The sequence below is a fragment of the Pinus tabuliformis genome, chromosome 5_1 (assembly GCF_031772625.1).
Source record: "Pinus tabuliformis cultivar Carrire ecotype Pingquan chromosome 5_1, CPIR1, whole genome shotgun sequence".
In the NCBI taxonomy this organism is placed as follows: Eukaryota; Viridiplantae; Streptophyta; class Pinopsida; order Pinales; family Pinaceae; genus Pinus; species Pinus tabuliformis.
In genome coordinates this window covers 639,996,442-640,015,717 of record NC_142305.1, presented here as the reverse complement: position 1 = coordinate 640,015,717, position 19,276 = coordinate 639,996,442, and positions in this window count along the sequence as shown.

Here is a 19,276-nt window from a genome sequence, read left to right as displayed (position 1 = left end):
CTATGTTAAAAACATCTAATATTAAAATATTAATATTAGATCAAATCTCTTAAGATACAAACCCATTTTACAATGAAAAAAAATTTAATTCTTGTAAACTCTTGATAAATCCAAAATTAAAATAAATCTAGACGAATTATATTTTCAATTACTCACATCAATACTAATTATAACGCCATCAATTTTATATAATTATTTTATCCATAACCCAATCTTGTTTTAAACTTAAATTTAATAGAATGAGAATAAGATCACTCCTTTTCCACACAGAAAGAAAAAAATCGCAGGAAAAACTCTTATCAATTTCTTATCTAAATGTAAAATTAACCCAACCATATAAATCCCCCACGACGGGTGCTTGAGCCCAACGTCTGTCACCGCCATGACAAGGCTAGGTGGAAGAAAAGACCACCTGGCCCCTCATTCAAACTCCTGGCACGCTTCGTTAAATTCCCCTGTGATGGATGCATTAACTCAGCCTTGGCTCTGGACGAAAGCGACGTCATCGATAGTCAGAATTCTTCCTTAGATTTGTTTCGTTTTTAGCATGTCATCCTGCAAGGAATTCTTCAGAATTTGCAGTGCATTCTACCTTCGTCTTGTCTCTGCAGGGCCGTTATGCCTGCCACATTAATAATTTCTTCCCATTCTCTGGTCGGGCCATTTCTTGGCCTATTCTGGTCTTCTCAGCGATGAAGGGCCAGTCTCACAAATTGTTTATTGATTGGCCACCTTCAGCCTCCCATGTTCGCATGGTGGTTTTGGAATCTCAGATGGCCTCCCAGGTTTACCATCATGTTTTGGTTTTCTGAAAGGATTCTTTGCTTCCTCACAATTCGCAAGCTATATTAATCCAGTCTCGGGTTCAATACAAATCATTGGTTGTACTTTAGTGGCTACATTCCTCGAATTTAAAGCTCAGCTCTATCTCAATGGTTGAAGGCCTGGGGTTGTTAAGCCTCGTTGGGGTCTTCTCTGGCTTCTGCCTGCTGCGGGCTTCACGGTAATTGCGAGCATAGGCTGGCAGTTAAAGGCTCCAACTCAGGTCGAAGGGAAATTGTAGCTCATTGTTCGTTGGTCATGGCTCCTTCGTCGGTATATATGCTCCTTTGTGGTTCGTGGTTTGCTCGTTATTTGTGGCTCCTTCATGGTTCAGGGCAGAACAAATACAGCTCGCGCTCGTCGGCTTTTTCTGCTCGAGCTCAGTCAATGCATTTCTTTCTCTTATATTTTGTCTTAATTGATCATTGTTTCCTTCGGTTTTGGCTTGGTTTAGATAGCCATGTAGAACAAAGCCAATATGTTTGTAATCTATGGAAATTACTTATCAAACAAGACATAATTTTAAGTTATTTAATCTATACTACTTGGCCGGTTTTTCAATCTGTGCTACTTGCTGGTTTTTTATGGGCATGTCAATAGTGAGAATCATCTTTTGTAATGTTCTTACCCATATTTTATATATGGAACCTTACACACAAAAAAACTCTAAAACTCTAACTATATAAGTTAAATGCCTATGGAACCTTACACACAAAAAAACAAAAAAAAAAACTAATTAAATAAGTTAAATGCCTTAACCGAACTATATAAGTCAAATGCTTTATTAACGCTCAAACTAATTAAATAAGTTAAATGCCTTAACCCAACTATATAAGTCAAATGCTTTATTAACGCTCATGCGCAGATGCTATGGAATGTTATACACAAAAAAAACAGACTTAACCCCACTATATAAGTTAAATCCTTTATTAACACTCATGCGCTGAAAGAAAGTTAAATGCTTTATTAACACTCGTGCGCAGAAAAGAAAGAAAGACAAGTGTGGCAGCAAAGTTGACAATACCGTTAAATGCTTTATTAACACTCGTGCGCAGAAATGAAAGAAAGACAAGTGTGGCAGCAAAGTTGACAATACCGTTGGAATCACACATCTCCATCTTATACTCCAGTAAGAAGGACAATTGTGTCAGTGAAGTTGACAAAGTTGACGATAAAGAAAGACAATTGTGGCAGCAAAGTTGACAATAGAGTTTGAATCACACATCTCGAGTTTGAATCACACATCTCTATCTTTTACTCCAGTAAGAAAGACAATTGTGGCAGTAAATTTGACAATTGTGACAGTAATTTGACATTTGTGGCAGTAAACTGGACAATAAAGAAAGACAATTGTGGCAGCAAAGTTGACAATAGAGTTTGAATCACACAACCCTATTTTATACTCCAGAAAGAAGACAATTGTGGCAGCAAAGTTGACAATAGAGTTTGAATCACACAACCCTATTTTATACTCCAGAAAGAAAGACAATTGTGGGATAAAGTTTGAATCACACATTTCTATCTTATACTCAGGAAAAAAATTTGTGAAGACAAAGTTGAAAATAGAGTTGGAATCACATATCTCCAATTATAAATTGCAATCACACATCTCCATTTATAAGATGTAAATAAATTAATAAATTTAATCACAACAACTTTGCATTATCACACATCTCCATTTATAAAATGCAATTAAATTAATAAATTTAATCACAACAACTTTTCACTAAATCAAGATAACAAAAATATTTTTTATTAAACTTTAAACCCACATAATATTTGTAATTAAAAAATTCTAGAATTTAACACCCTCTTTCCAATATAAACATACCTATCAATATAATTAAATCATAAAAAAAATAAAAAAATTAAATCCATAATTAATATCAAAAAAATTAATCCATAATTAATAAATTAAATAAAAAAACAAATAAATTCATTTAAAAAAAACAAATCCTTTATTCACACGGATACGTTTGAATACCTTTATATTGATTATTTTACAAGAATAATATCATTTTATCATTACACAACTAAAATAAATATATTATATTATAATTTTATGTGACCAAAATATTATTATAATATTAATTTTAAATTTTAAATTTATATTTTTTAATATCAGTTTTATATTTAATTTAATATTTTAAATAAAATACATTTAATATAATATTTTATTTTAACATGTAATTTCATTTCATATGAAATTAAATTAAATGTATAAAATATTAGGTCGTTAATTTAACAACTATGTTTATTTTTAAATATGATTTTCATAATTTTAATTGAATTAATGGTTATTTTTAAGTGGATGATATAAATTTAATCTCTATAGAATATGTTGGAATATTTATAGTAATTTACACAAATCACAAGTTGAGATTTATTTTCAAGTTAGCTATGCTTTTGAGTAAATCAAATGTCATATTAACACATGTCATATTGGACATGTGGTATTGATAAGACATGGCATTGGCCCATGATATTCTTAAGTTTACAAAAATTTCCATAATAAAGTAAGAGTGAATAACCATGGTTAAAAATACCATTACATGTTTTTCTATATTTAACTCACATATTAATTCTTTTTATAATTAATAATAATAATAATTTAAAATAGAGTTAAAATTTAATTTTTCTTTTATGATTTGTTTTAATCTACCCAATGTAAAATATATTATGAAATAAATATTTTAATTCTTATCATGAATTAATTCCTATCTAAATTTACCAATTATTTAATTTATATAATTACGTTAATTTTATATATATCATTCCACTCAAAATTTGAAGTAACTAAGGCATGGATTTATTTGAGTGATTTTTCAAAATTCCAAGTAAGCCATGAATTTATTTGGGTGATTTACCATGTGTTTTCCATATATAAATATTAGCTTTCTCTTTGCTTTGGCTTTTTTCATTATTCCTTTAGCTTTAATGTTCAACAATGTAACGGTGTAATATGTAGAAATCAACTTATAGGTGATCATTTTTCAAAATTTTCTTCTCATTATGAGAAAAAAGTATAATTTTTTTTATAATATATATAGTAGTTCAGGTTTGGAATAATTTATTAAAATAAAATTTTAAGTACTATAAAAATTAAGAATAATATGTCTGTTTGAGGTAGTTCAATTGGTAATGATCGTGGAAATGAAGTCTCATAGAACGAGAAGTCTTTCGTTCAAATCTTGTGTTATTCCCTAGTGAAAGTGAAAAATTAGACATAATGAAAAAAAGACTAAAAATAATATGATTAGTATTTAGAGTGAACCAAAATTCCAAGTAATTAAGACATGGATTGATTTGTCTTACTATATAAATATTTGCTTCGTTATTGCTTTACCTTTAATGTTCGGCAATGTTACCATGTAACATGTAGAAATCAACTTATAAGTGGAAATAACGTGTAGAAATCAACTTATGAGTGGAAAGAAATGTATAAATGTTGCTCTTCTAATGTCAAATTATACACTACAATTATGAGTATAGACATTATACACTACCATTATGAGTATACTCTTTAAGTGAAATACTCACACTATAGTATATTCTTTAAGTGAAATACTGAAATTATCTTCTTTCTCGAAACAAATTAGTTTTTTTCTATTTTGATCAATCTTTTACTTCTTTATAGATCAGTAAATCATATAATTTTTAGTAAATGTTAAATTTTATTATTTATTTATTTAAATGATATTAATTTAATTATTAATCATTATTATTATGTTATTAAATTAATATATTTATAAATATATTTAACTATTTATTTATTTGAAAATAATATTATTACAGATTTATTTTAACTCTAGATTCACTAATACTGAAACATTAAATATTTCAAAATGCAAGTATTAAATTTGAAACAAAATTTATACTTCCAAATATTTGATTCCCCTAAATACTTCATAAATTTAAAATTAAAAAAATTTAGACTGGTTTCAAAAACTTTCCTATATATAAACTTAAATAAAAAAACCTTCTCCTTTACCTTATTATCATTACATTTTTTCATTTACTACTGAGATAATATATATATATATATATATATATATATAGATATATATATATATATATCTATGGGGTCCTAGCAATGATATATGGTTTTAAAAAGGACGGTTTACTTGTCCTAGGAATGATATATGGTTATAAAAAGGGCAGCGTTATAAACTATCATAGGTGTTCTGCTGGGTGGAAATAGAGGTCCGCAACTCCATGAATTTTATTCCATATCTCTTCCCATGTATATTAGTAATTGCTTTCATGAATGGTTTTCAATGACTTGTAATCAATTTAAAGTTTAATAACAAAGTTATATTGATTAAAAAAAATTGCTTTTTTATTGTTATTTATTATTAGGTAATTTAATTTGATTTAATATAAACTAAATAATCTTTTACTTTAAACTTGTTCTTCTTATTGTTATTTATTACAGGGTAATATAATTTATTACAGGGTAATATAATTTGATTTAATATAAACTAAATACTCAATTATTTTCAATTCTTTATTATGTGATTATAAGATAAAGTTTGTATTTTGGAATTTAATTATTTTTGGTTTAGTATTTTATAATTTATTTTATTTAAATTTAGTTGATGCCTTTTTATCCTAAGTTAAGATTAGTTTTTTATAATTTATATTATATAAATACTCAATTATTTTCAATTCTTTATTATGTGATTATAAGATAAAGTTTGTATTTTGGAATTTAATTATTTTTGGTTTAGTATTTTATAATTTATTTTATTTAAATTTAGTTGATGCCTTTTTATCCTAAGTTAAGATTAGTTTTTTATAATTTATATTATATAAGTTTAATATTTGTATTGAAAATGAAAAGTTATAATTTTAAAATATTGAAATTGTTATTTTTAATTTAACAATTGTTTTATAATTCTAGTGAATATTTATATAGTGGTTTCATTTTGAAATATTAATAACTAGTCTAGATCCATCTTAAATGGAGATCTACCAAGAGCAAAGAGGATCAAGTGCAAACCTCTTTTAGAGTGAAAAGATATTTGATCCCTCTAGGCGCCTGCAGTTAAGATGGATCTAGGATGCTTTATTATTTTTAAATGTAAAGTTGTGTGACAACATCTCCCTTATATTGAGTTATTCTCTTAAATACCAACATGGGTCCATCTTAAACCTAGATTCTAGCAAGTGCCAAGAGAGAAAAAAAAATTTGACAATACAAATCTTTTTTTGAGTTCTGAGGAAATATTTTCACCTCGAGATATTTGAGTCCTATAGACTCTTCAAATCTTGAGTTAATATGGATGTATGCTAGTTTTGGGTAACACACTAATAAAATATTTTAACTATAAAGATTTTTTTATTTTCACTTATTTTATATTATATATGGATGGTTTACATTGAAATATTTTATTTATGAATTAGATTATCCACATTAAAATGTTAATAAATGTCTCTCATATTCAAAAGTAGAAAAATATATCCATACTATATAATCTTTCTTTCTATCTATATCTAATTATTTTTATTATTCATATATTTTAAAATGTTATTGTTATATATGTGGGTGTGTTATATATCTACTTCATATAGACATTGAAGGACTTACAAATATTCCTCATTAAACAATTCTTTTTATTAATATTTCTTAAATTTTATATATCGAATAATAAATTACATATCTCTCTTGTAATGGAAAGTGAAAATATAGAAAAAAAATATGTAAATTACTTTATTTTTCTCTATACAAAGTTGACATAAAATTATGTTATTTATGGCTGAAGCTAAATGTAACATCCCCCAGTAACCTTGCATGAAAATGCATGGAGTTAGAAAAATTTTACACAATTTACCCACGAGTAACTATCCAAATTATTATTCTAGATTCCTCATTAACCATTGGATGGAATTTTCATCATTACAAAGAGTAAGTTAAATAACTATTAACAACCATTGTTGTAGCATATTAACATAAAAATTTTGATATAACCTTACATCCATTTCACAATTCCTTTAACCAAATTAGTTAATCACATACTTAATATTATGAACATCACATCATGCAATGAATCAACATCATCAAATTTACATAATAAGAAATCGCAACATTAAACACCGATATACCCTGAAAACCTCATAGGGTGAAAACCAGCGAACATTTAATTTTATTATTAAATGCTCATGAGGGTGCTCACCCCTCACTCAATGGCTTATAAGGGAGTCCATCAGTTAACCATTGTCATAAAATATTAAAAATAAATATCATTAATATACAACATATCTAGCTAAAATTTATTACAATTATCATGAAATCGTTTACCAACAAATATCCACTATTTATAACTTTGTGGTTTTGTTGTTCTATTAGTGGGCCATCTCGCAACTCATACTCATCTGCATGGACCATTAGTTCTTTACCTGTCACAATGTTAAACATAATTTATCCTTTGCACAAATCATCATCCTTTCCTATGATTGTTGTCGTCAACAAGCTTTCATATCACGATTAGATAAAGCATTAATCAACAAATAATCAGAATTTAAAAGTGATCCTTTAACATATATTCATGTGCATACAATATATCTAAATATAATATCACAACATGCTTCCTCTAACAGTAGTGGCCATGAATTAAATATAAGAAAATAATTATCAATCATGTAAAAATAAATACCACACTACTATAACCCTTCTTTTCCAAAGGAAAACCACTGTAACTATCCATTTTCATTTAGAAGATACTAGCATCTTCACTTTGATATTTGTGCATGTAATTAGATAAAACTTTATTCAAGGAAAGGTAATCCCTCAACTTTTCTTTGTGCACGTAACTAAGTAATCTTTCTAATGAAAATATTACTACTATTATAATGAATACAAATTCATTCCCCCTTTTAAGGGAAATCTAATGTAATAGATATCATTATCGTGCATGCCAATACACCTCCCTTTAACAAAATATCTTTCCCAAGATAGATCTATTTACAAAGTCTACCATACACACAAATACATGCTCTATTCTAAAAGAAAACCGATGTGTTAGTCATTATTTCTTGCATGCAGATATATATGTATTTTTCCAAAGAAAATATAATGCATTTATTTCATGAAAATACTTATTTTGCTTTCCAAGGTATAACATAATAATTATTATTTTATGCACATAAATTCATGTTTCTCTTTAAAATATCTAACACAGTAGTTCCATTTCCATGCATGTAAAAAAATCTTTCTTTTCAAGAAGCCTATCACAATTTGACTATTCCTTATGCGTGCAATACATATCTCTTCCTTAAGGAATCTATCAAAATTAAGCATATACCCTTTTGCAATGAATTAGCACTGTGACTATTATTCTTGCATAGAAATACACAATGTGAATACATAATATTTCTCATAATAGTTATTATTATAATGTGCAACCATAACCTTTTCCAAAGCAACTATCATTATAGCTATTATACTTGCATGCAAAAATAATATTTCCAAAAGGAATTTACATAATAGCTATGACACTTGCATACAACTACATGTTCTTCTCCAACAAAAAGCTAATATGCAATACATGCTCTTTTGCAAAATAATCTTTTTCAAGAGAAAATTAATACAACATATTTCCCTTTCAAGATATGATATGTATTTATGTATTTTACGTGCAAGGTTCACATGCAATAATTCTTTCAAAATAATAGAAAAATAAATATATACATATTTCTTTTAAAAAAAAATAAAACTTAATTGCATTTTTTTTATGCAATCTAGCATGGTTTCTTTGTCTTTTATGTGTAATTTTTTTAAGAAACAATAACTTATCTAATGAATGCAAGAACAATTTCAATCACTTTTCCAATGAAATTAAGAGAGATACTTATCTCTATTTGTACATGATTAATAGGCAAGTTTCCAAGAAAATAATATTGGTTCTTAACATTTAATGCACAAGCATATGCTTTTCTTTCCAAAATATTAGCACAACTAATTTATCTTTTACCATGCAATGTTTCTAAAATAACATGGTTAATCTTTTATGCAAATGATATTTCTGTGCCTTCTAAATAACATGGCTAATCTTTTATGCAACTGATATTTATGTTCTTTCTTTTATTTAAGACCAGTATAATAAGGTTTACTTTTACCATGCTTGTATAAAAGCATATCCTTAAATTTAACACAATTAGAACATGCAAACACGTGTTCTTTTCCAAAAAAAATCATAATAGTTATATTTTGTGCACACAAATAATTTATTTCTTTTCAAAAAATAAAAGCATATTAGTTAAGTTTTCAAGCATGCACACGCATTTTTCTTTTTCAAGAAACCAAATTCATATCTCTTTTCAAGGAACTCCAACACAATAGTTATATTTTTTGTGCATGCAAAGGTCATATTCCTTTTAAAGAAAATCTACTTAACCACAATTTCTTTTGTATGTGTTCTCTTTTCCATAAATGCAATAACTATTATTTCTTTATGTTCATTTTTGGTGCATATGAATACGTGCTCTTTTCAAACAAAGTAGTTATTTTCTATGTGAAAAACAAGACACATTCATTTCAAAACTAGCCAAAAAAAACACCTATCCCTTCCCAAGAACAGATAAAATTACTTATCTCTACAAATAGCCCATTCTTTCTCATGACTTGTGCTTCTCTATATTAAATGAAGACCACACTAATTCAACAAAGTTGAAGACAAATAATTCTATGGTGCCATTGTTTAATGTTCCTTCTCAATATATATATGTATCGGAAAGGGCTTGTTCCTGTAGGCTTCGCCTCCTCTTTAATGAGTTGACGGACTACAAATTCATTGCACCCAAACTTACTGCACACCCTTCTCTTTTTTTTTTCTTTTCCTTTTACGATTATCGTTGGTCTCTTCAGGTGCATAGGAAATATTGGTCAATCATAAGATGCAGGACAATCAATAATATAAAAATATGAGTAGGATATTGGAGCATAGAATGATTGAAAATGAAGGCCTGAGCCACCCCTTAATAATAAATCCATGGTGATAAAGAATCAAAAGGAAGGTGCCAAGAACCCATCTTAACAGTTAACTGATTCTTGATGAGAACAATCATATATATATATATATCTATATATATATATATATATATATATATATATATATATATATATATATATATATATATATATATATCTATATATCTATATATATATATATATATATATATATATATATATATATATATATATATATATAATATTTGTATTTCATAACGATATGATTTCTATGAGGGATTGTGATAGGGATATTACATACTCCCCCCCTAAAGAGAACATCATATTGAATGTTTGTCTCTCGTTGGAACATTAACTTTTACACATGATATAATAATCTAAACAACCTTCCACTTAAAAATGAAGGATTTAATTTCCAAGAACTACCAATAAGAAAAAATAATAATGTTTTATCAATAATCATAAGCATTTACAACTATAAAGTCGTGAAATTTCTACTTTCCATCACTTGTCCATTATTCAAATTTATAAAAACAAATCAGAATATTTATACCAACTTCCAGTTATGTACCAATTACTCCTGCAAGTCACGGTCACTTTTACGCAAGAACTCCAATGTTTTGATAGCCCAACATTATGCACCTTGTAATCTATGACTAAAAAATCCAAGAGAATCATATTAGTCACAACATTTGCAATCAAATGAAATAATTTTAACTATCAGTCAATTATGCAATGTTAGGTGATATTTCAATCACATTACTTCTGCAAGTACTTGGAGAGAACCAACACTCTAATCATCAAAATGATAAATCACTGCACCACGTGCACACTGTCTTCTATCTTAGCTCCCACTAAATACATCCACATAGTACTTCTAAAAGTACTCATAGAGAACCTAGCTCTCCAATCATCGAAATGATCAATAATTGCATCAAGTGCAAACTATCTTAGCCCTTGCTAGAGACATTCATAAGATTGGTAATACAATAAAGGAACTACACTACCAATAATTCCTTACCGAGCACTAGGCTCCTTTCCTGTCAAGATGTACATAAAATATTTACACAATTATATAGAAAATTCATTTTTAACACAACACATAATCGATTAGTTAATTTGTTCTACTATGATAACCGCAGTGGAAAAAGAATGTTCTTCCCAACCCATGTGAATTATTTTCCACAACCATATTATGCCATTTTCACATCCATAAAGTTCTATGATAGAGACCATACCAGGTCCATTCTAGAATTTCACTGGCCAACCAAATTAAGAATTCCAATGAGCACAAAGGGTCCAATACTAGATTCCTCTTGAGAGTGTCCTACCTAATCCTCTGACAGTGTCCTGTCTACGAGGAATTGTTGGGCCTCCTCCAAAAACATCCAAAATCAATAGAGTTGCCTCGAGATTTTCCCCCTCTTCACCATATTAGCCAACTCTTTTACCTTACTGAGATCATCTATCTCCAGCGAGAGGAAATTTGAGCGCGCAAGAATCACAACCTCCTCTTGGCAGGAAACTACCATTAACCAAAGGCCTTTTAGCCTTTCAACTGTCCACAATTGTCTGGCATGTAAACTTCTCTTTTATCACTCTTTCCCATAGTGATTTACATAATGAACTATATTTACATTATCATTAAAACAAAAGAAACATTTATTTACACCGTGCATTTATGCTTGACCCTTAGCATTGATCCATAATATCTAGATTGACAGGAAACATAACTGACATACATGTGGTATACATTTTGACTTTCCAAATAAAATAGTCATGCATATCACAACATTATACTTTCTAATTTGCGTTTGCAATTCACATTGCAACATTTTACCTTCACAAGTTTTCTTGTTTCCATTAACCTACCCGTGCTTAATCCCATCAACAACGTTAATATGCATTGTTTAAATAAGTATTCACTCTCGCAATCATTTTAGTTTCATGCATACAATATTTTCATGTATAAAAGTATATGCAAATATTCATTAATGTGTAAATGTCGATATAGTTAGGGTAACAATTCAAACATTTCCAATTTCCACAGTGTATTGTTACCAATAGACCTGTACATGAAGTAACTACCATAATCACTTGTTTAAAACTTGCAATAAGCTTAAATCAAATCCAATTCATGCATATAACTTTTAATAGTTAGTCCTACAACACTAACTAATCAGCCATGACAAGACTCAATCAGCAACTAGCTATTACAAACAAGTCTCACTACTCGACTCATTGTTTATAATTAACATTGAAAGGGGTTCTTTCAATGTCCTTTTAAAACACTCTATCGTCTCGTCAAAGACATTCCCCTACATTTACATTCATGCATTTGTACTTCATAAGTAGTGCATTATAACGTTAGTCATGTTCATTAAATGTACCAGTACTATTGTCATATATGCAAAGGTTGGTAGTCAACTCTCACTTTCACTAGTGAGTATTCAGGTTGTTCATAGGTGCAACAAAGGTTTTATTCTCTTTTATCCTCAGCAGGATTCAAATTTCATGAACACAATTTTGTAGTAAACTTTATTACCTACTACTCTTCAATGCAGTTATAAACATGCATCATGCATCTCCTATTGAAAGTAGTCTACTGCATATTTCGATATGTAGATTTTTAGAATCATACCTGAGTTGATGCACACTAGTATCATACCTCAATCCATTTTTCACTTACCAATTACCAAAATGCATCAGTGCTCCAACCTTCAACTCTGATACCACTTGTAACATCCATTGGTAATCTTGCATGAAAATGCATGGAGTTAGAATTTTTTACATAATTTACCCATAATTAACTATCCAAATTATTATTCTAGATTCCTCATTAACCATTAGATGGAATTTTCATCATTACAAAGGGTACATTAAATAACTATTAAGAACCACTGTTGTAGCATATTAACATAAACTTTTTGATGTAACCTTGCATCAAGTTCATGATTCCTTTAACTAGATTAGTTAATCACATACTTGATATTATGAACACCACATCATGTAAGGAATCAACATCATCAAACTTACATAATAAGAAATACATTGAACATTGATATACCCTGGAAACCCCATAGGGTGAAAACCAACAAACATTTAATTTATAATTAAACGCTTATGAGGTTTTTCACCCCTCACTCAATGTCTTATAAGGGAGTCCATCCATTAGCCATTGTCATAAGATCTTACAAAGAAATATCATTAAAATACAACATATCTAGCTAAAATCTATTACAATAATCTTGAAATCGTTTACTCACAAATATCCACTATTTATATCTTTGTGGCCTGGTTGTTCCATTAGTGGACCATCCTACAACTCACACTCATCTACATGGACCGTTATTTCTTTACCTGCCACAATGTTAAACATAATCTATCCTTTGCACAAGTCATCATCATTTCCTATGATATATTGTCATAAAAAAGTTTTGATATCATGATTAGATAAAGAATCAATCAACAAATAATCAATTTTTAAAAGAAATCCTTTAACATCTATTCATGTGCATAAATGAGATGTAAATATATTATCACAACAAGCTTCTTCTAAAAATACTTCTTAATGCATTGAACATAAGAAAATAATTATCAAGCATGTCAAAATAAATACCACATTGTACTATGACCCTTCTTTTCCAAAGGAAAACCACCACAACCATCCATTTTAATTTAGAGGGTACTAGCAGCTTTGCTTTGATATTTGTACATGTAATTAGATAAAACTTTGTTCAAGGAAAGGTAGCCCCTCAACTTTTCTTTATGCATGTAACTAAATAATATTTCTAATATAAATATTACTACTATTATAATACATAAAAATCCATGCCCCCTTCTAAAGGAAAGCTAACATAATAGATATCATTATCGTACATGCAAATGCAAGTTCCTTTTCCAAAAACATCTTTCCCAAGATAGAGCTATTTACAAAGTCTACTGTACACGTAAAGATGTGCTCTCTTCTAAAATAAAACTAATGTTTTAGTTATTATTTCTTGCAGGAGGTTATATGTACTTTTCCAAATGAAAGCTAATGCATTTATTTCATGCAAATACTTGTTTTCCTTTCCAAGGTCTAACATAATAATTATTGTTTTTTGCACACAATTCATCTTTCTCTTTAAAATATCTAACACAATAGATCTATTTTCCTACATGTAAAGAAAATATTTTTTTTCAAGAAGCCTGTCACAATTTGACTATTCCTTATGCACACAATACATATCTCTTCCTTAAGGAATCTATCAAAATTAAACATATACCCCTTTGCAAGGAATTAGCGCTACAACTATTATTCTTGCATAGAAATACACAATGTGAATACATAATCTTTCCCATAATAGTTATTATTCTAGCATGCAACATAACCTTTTCCAAGGAAACTATCATCACAGCTATTATACTTGCATGCAAAAATAATATTTCCAAAATGAATTGACATAATAGCTATGACGCTTGCATACAACTACATTTTCTTCTCCAATAGAAAGCTAATATGCAATACATGCTCTTTTGCAAAATAATCTTCTTCAAGATAAAAATAACACAACATATTTCCCTTTCAATATATGATATGTATTTATGTCTTTTACATATTTCCCTTTCAAGATATTATATGTATTTATGCCTTTTACATGAAAGGTTCACATGCAAGTATTCTTGCAAAAGAATAGAAAAATAAATATATACATATTTATTTCCAAGAAAAATCAATCTTAATTGTATTTTTTTTCTCTGCAATCTAGCATGGTTTTTTTCTTTTATGTGCACTTTTTTTTTAAGAAACAATAACTTATCTAATGCACAAAATAATACTTTCAATCTCTTTTCCAATGAAATTAAGAGAGATACGTATCTCTATATGTACATGATTCATAGGCAACTTTCTAAGAAAATAATCCTGGTTCTTAACATTTAATGCACAAGAATTCATATGTTTTTCTTTCCAAAGGATTAGCACAACTAATTTATCTTTTACCATGCAATGTTTCTAAAATAACATGGCTAATATTTTATGCAAATGATATTTATGTACTTTTTTTTACTGAAGACCAGTATAATCAGTTTTATTTTTGCTCATATAATCACTTTTACTGTTACCATGTTTGTATGAAAAAATATCCTTAACTTTAACACAATTAGAACATGCAAACACATGTTGTTATTTTCCAAAATAATCATAATACTTATATTTTGTGCATGCAAATAATTAATTTCTTTTCAAAAAATCAAAAGCATATTAGTTAACTTTTAAAACATGCACACACATGTTTCTTATTCAAGAAACCAAATGCATATCTATTTTCAAAGAACTCCAACACAATAGTGATATGATATTTTTAGTACATGCAAAGGTCATATTCCTTTTAAATAAAATCAACTTAACCACTATTTCTTTTGTATGCATTATCTTTTCCATAAATGCAATAACTATTATTTTTCATGTTCTTTTTTGGTGCATATGAATACATGCACTTTTCAAACAAAGTAGTTATTTTCTACATGTCAAACAACACATTCATTACAAAACTAGCCAAAAATAAGCACCTATCCCTTCCCGGGAACTGATAAAATTATTTATCTCTACAAATGACTCATTCTTTCTCATCACTTGTGCTTCTCCATATTAAATGAAGGCCCCACTGATTCAAAAAAGTTGAAGCCGAATAATGCTATGACACCATTGTTCAACATTCATCCTCAATATATATGTATCAGAAAGGGCTTGCCCCCGCAGGCTTGGCCTCCTCTGTAATGAGTCGACCCACTATAGATTCACCGTACCCAAACTTACTACACACCCATCTCTTTTTACACACCCATCTCTTTTTTTTCTTTTCCTTTTATGAGCATTGTCGATCCCTTCAAGTGCATAGGAAATAGTGGTCAATCATAAGATATGGCAAACAATAATATGAAAATATGATTAGGATATTGGAGCATAGAATGATCGAAAATGAAGGCATAATCCCCCCATAATAATCAATCCATGGTGAAATAAAGAATCAAAAGGAATTTGTGAAGAACTCCTCTTAACAGTTAACTGATTCACATATATATATATTAAATTAATAATATTTTTATTTCATAACTATATGAGTTCTAGGGGATTTTGACATAGATATTACACTAAAACATTATTTTGTTATTATTATATTTTTGTTTTAAATATTATATATCTGCTTAACATTATTGAAAGAAAGAGTGAGGTTGCTAGTGTATATTAGTCATTACAACAATATTCTTTAAGGCATCAAAGCTCAACATGTGACTAGCGAGTTATATAGAAATGTTTATCTCACTTTTGTTCAACCATAGAAATAATATGTTAAAAATTTCAATTAATTTCTTATCTTTGTATAGTTCAATCAATCATATTAGTCTTAGTAAACATTAATCATGAATATTTATTTATTAATATTAATTTATATATTTATATATATATATATATAGTATTAATATTATAATAATTAATGTAATTATTTCAAAATCAATAAAATAGATAATAGAAATATAATGAAATGAAATATTTATATAATATATATATTTTTATATGAAATATTTATAATACATATAATTTTATTATTTTCATATAGTTAATTTTATTATTCAAATAAACCACGTTGATTACATTAAAACAATTATATTTATTTAATCTATACATATTATATTTCAATTAATTCATTAGATATATGTTGAATTAAAACAAAGGATAGTGATCCAATGAAAAATTATTTATATATTTATTTCAGGAATAAAATTATATATATATATATATATATATATATAACAAGCATAAGAATCTCGCTATAAATTTTTGTGTTTAATATTTTGTCAAATCATATTAGATTGATTATGTGTTAATGTATATAATATATTATTAAAAAATAAAAAATTAAAATGATTTTAAATTATTTATATATTTATTTATTTATTTTTAAATAAGTTTTTTAAATGTTAATTTAATTATCAATAATTATTATATGGATGGTAAGATTTAATTTTCAATATTCTTAATTACGCTATAAGGTGTTTCTCTCTTAAATGATGTTCCTCTCAAGCCACGTATACAATGGTGGGACGTTGAATTTGATGCTAGATGATTGAAATAACGTCTACCATCAAATTAAAATCCGATATGGTTAGTTATAAATGGGTATTGTCAGTTATAATTTGATACAGTGATAAACCACCTTTGCCCAGAAAAAAGATGATACGAAGGCTCTTGCGGATAGGCTGGTAGGCTCTTCCTCACGTTTGTTCAACGCGCTGCAGGAAAGTTTTGCAGAAAAATGACAAGAGTTCCCAGATCATAACCTTGAGCGTGAGAATAAACATTTCGTGCAGAATAAATTTACAGAAGAAGTAATGATTACAAGGACCAACAACTGAGAAGCAGGACTTTCTCAAATTGCTTTTCTGCTTCACTCATTTTATTTTCATCACAACTATTCTGAGATGAAAATTTGTACATTGTCTATAGAAACTGCTGTGAAGATTGGCCCATTTCTTCAATTTTGGGTACTTCATTTCCTGCTTCTACAATAATGGAGGACATAACTCAGCTTATGGAAAATTCTCTGGGTTTCTTTCAATGAAAATACATCACAGACAACATTGACATCGTGGGAGCCATGAATGAGGTGAATTGCTGCAATGGTAGGGCTTCACAAAAACAAACTGCAGATTTCGGCAAATGTATTCGCAGTTTTGGAAACAAAGAGAACAGGCACGAAATAATTGAAATCAATGAAAGGATGGCAGGGGATATATCTATCTACAGGAAGGAGGTAAGCTAGTTTTTTATTCTACTTTTCATATTTATCTATTTGGAAAAGAGATATTTATGAGTTTTGAGGAATTTTTAGATATTTTAATTGGGGGATCCAACTGGAATCCATATGAATTCACTACCTGTATCGATGGTTGGCTTTTTTGGAAAGCTATTAGATGCCTCAACTTTTTTTTAAATCACTGGGCTCATCCTCTGTTTCTTCATGTTCTACGGGAAAAAACTGTGGATGTACCTAATTCACCTCTAGGTTTTGTTACCCATTGTTTTAACTTTACAACGTGGATATCTCGCAAGTAGGGAATGTATCCTGTGAAACTGTAAAATTATTTACGGCGGATCTAATTTCTAAGAGAAAGTCTCCTTTATCAACAGTTGTTTTGGCTTACACATCAGCTTTATGGGAAGATGATGTATTTATAGATTTTTAATTTTTAGATCATTGAATTGTATACAATTCTCTTACGAAGTCTTGAAATTCCCTTGGTCAGTAATTATTCGCCTTTGATTTCTTTTTAAATGTATGCATCTGCAGTTAGGAACTAGCCTTCAAAGATATCAATAGTATCGATAGTTTCATGATTGCACATGATACGAGTTATATGCTTAATCTCAGTTTTATTCCATAATACAGAATGTGGATATTAAACATTTGGGGTATAATACATATAAAAGATGAATGGGAATTTCAATGTTGAGAAAGTATTTTATATGCTCTATAGTGGGAATGGTACTAAATGATAGTTACATAGTTATCAGATAGCAGGTTGTTAACTTTTGCATCGTCAGTATATAGCATACTGGTAAAATTGTCCTACAAGAATTTGACAACATGGAGTGCCCGGGCTCTTTAGTATTAGTTAGAAAATTGTTTTCTAGGAAAAGAGATTCCATTCCAATTTATGTTTACACTGTTGCTTGTATATTGTTGATTATCGTCCTGTAGTTTTAGGCATATGAAAATAAACCTAAATGGTTTTCAACGAAATGGGAATGGATGGCCAACAGAAATTATACAGCATCCTAACATTTTGAAAATGCATATGTAAAAGACAGGGCAGTGAACATTGAATCTCAAACTTTGGAGCATTATATTGCTACCAAGCATGGAAATTATGCCATGTTTCTTCATGGAAGCACTTTATCAATGTGATTCACGTTGTTAATTTAATGCTTCTTGCACGAACTCGCAGTAGGTCATTCAAAAACAAATCAACTGTTGCAATATCAAAGAGAAAGAGTGGAGGTTGAAGGTTACAATTCTTTTTTGACATTTCAAGAATATTCCATTAAAGTTAAATCCTATACTATACACTTAATAATGATTAATAATTAAATAAAAAATGTGAAAACCATATTCATCAAAACACTACATTACAATGTTGAAAAATATAAAAAATATGAAACTTTTAAACTTTTAAAAACTCATCCTAATAGCATGTAATTAATAACAATAAAAATAATTAAAAATGGGGTCCAATCCTACCGCCCAATGAACCGACATGTAGAGTCGACTAAGAGATTGGAATGGATGGATTTTTTAATTTTTGGTTATTGTTATATTGGACATTCCTACAACGTTTAAATGGGAAATATAAACCTTCTCATAGAATGACTGGTTTTTTGAATATCTTTCGAACATCAGAAAAAATGTTTGAGAAATTAACAAGTTCATGGAAATATTGGGT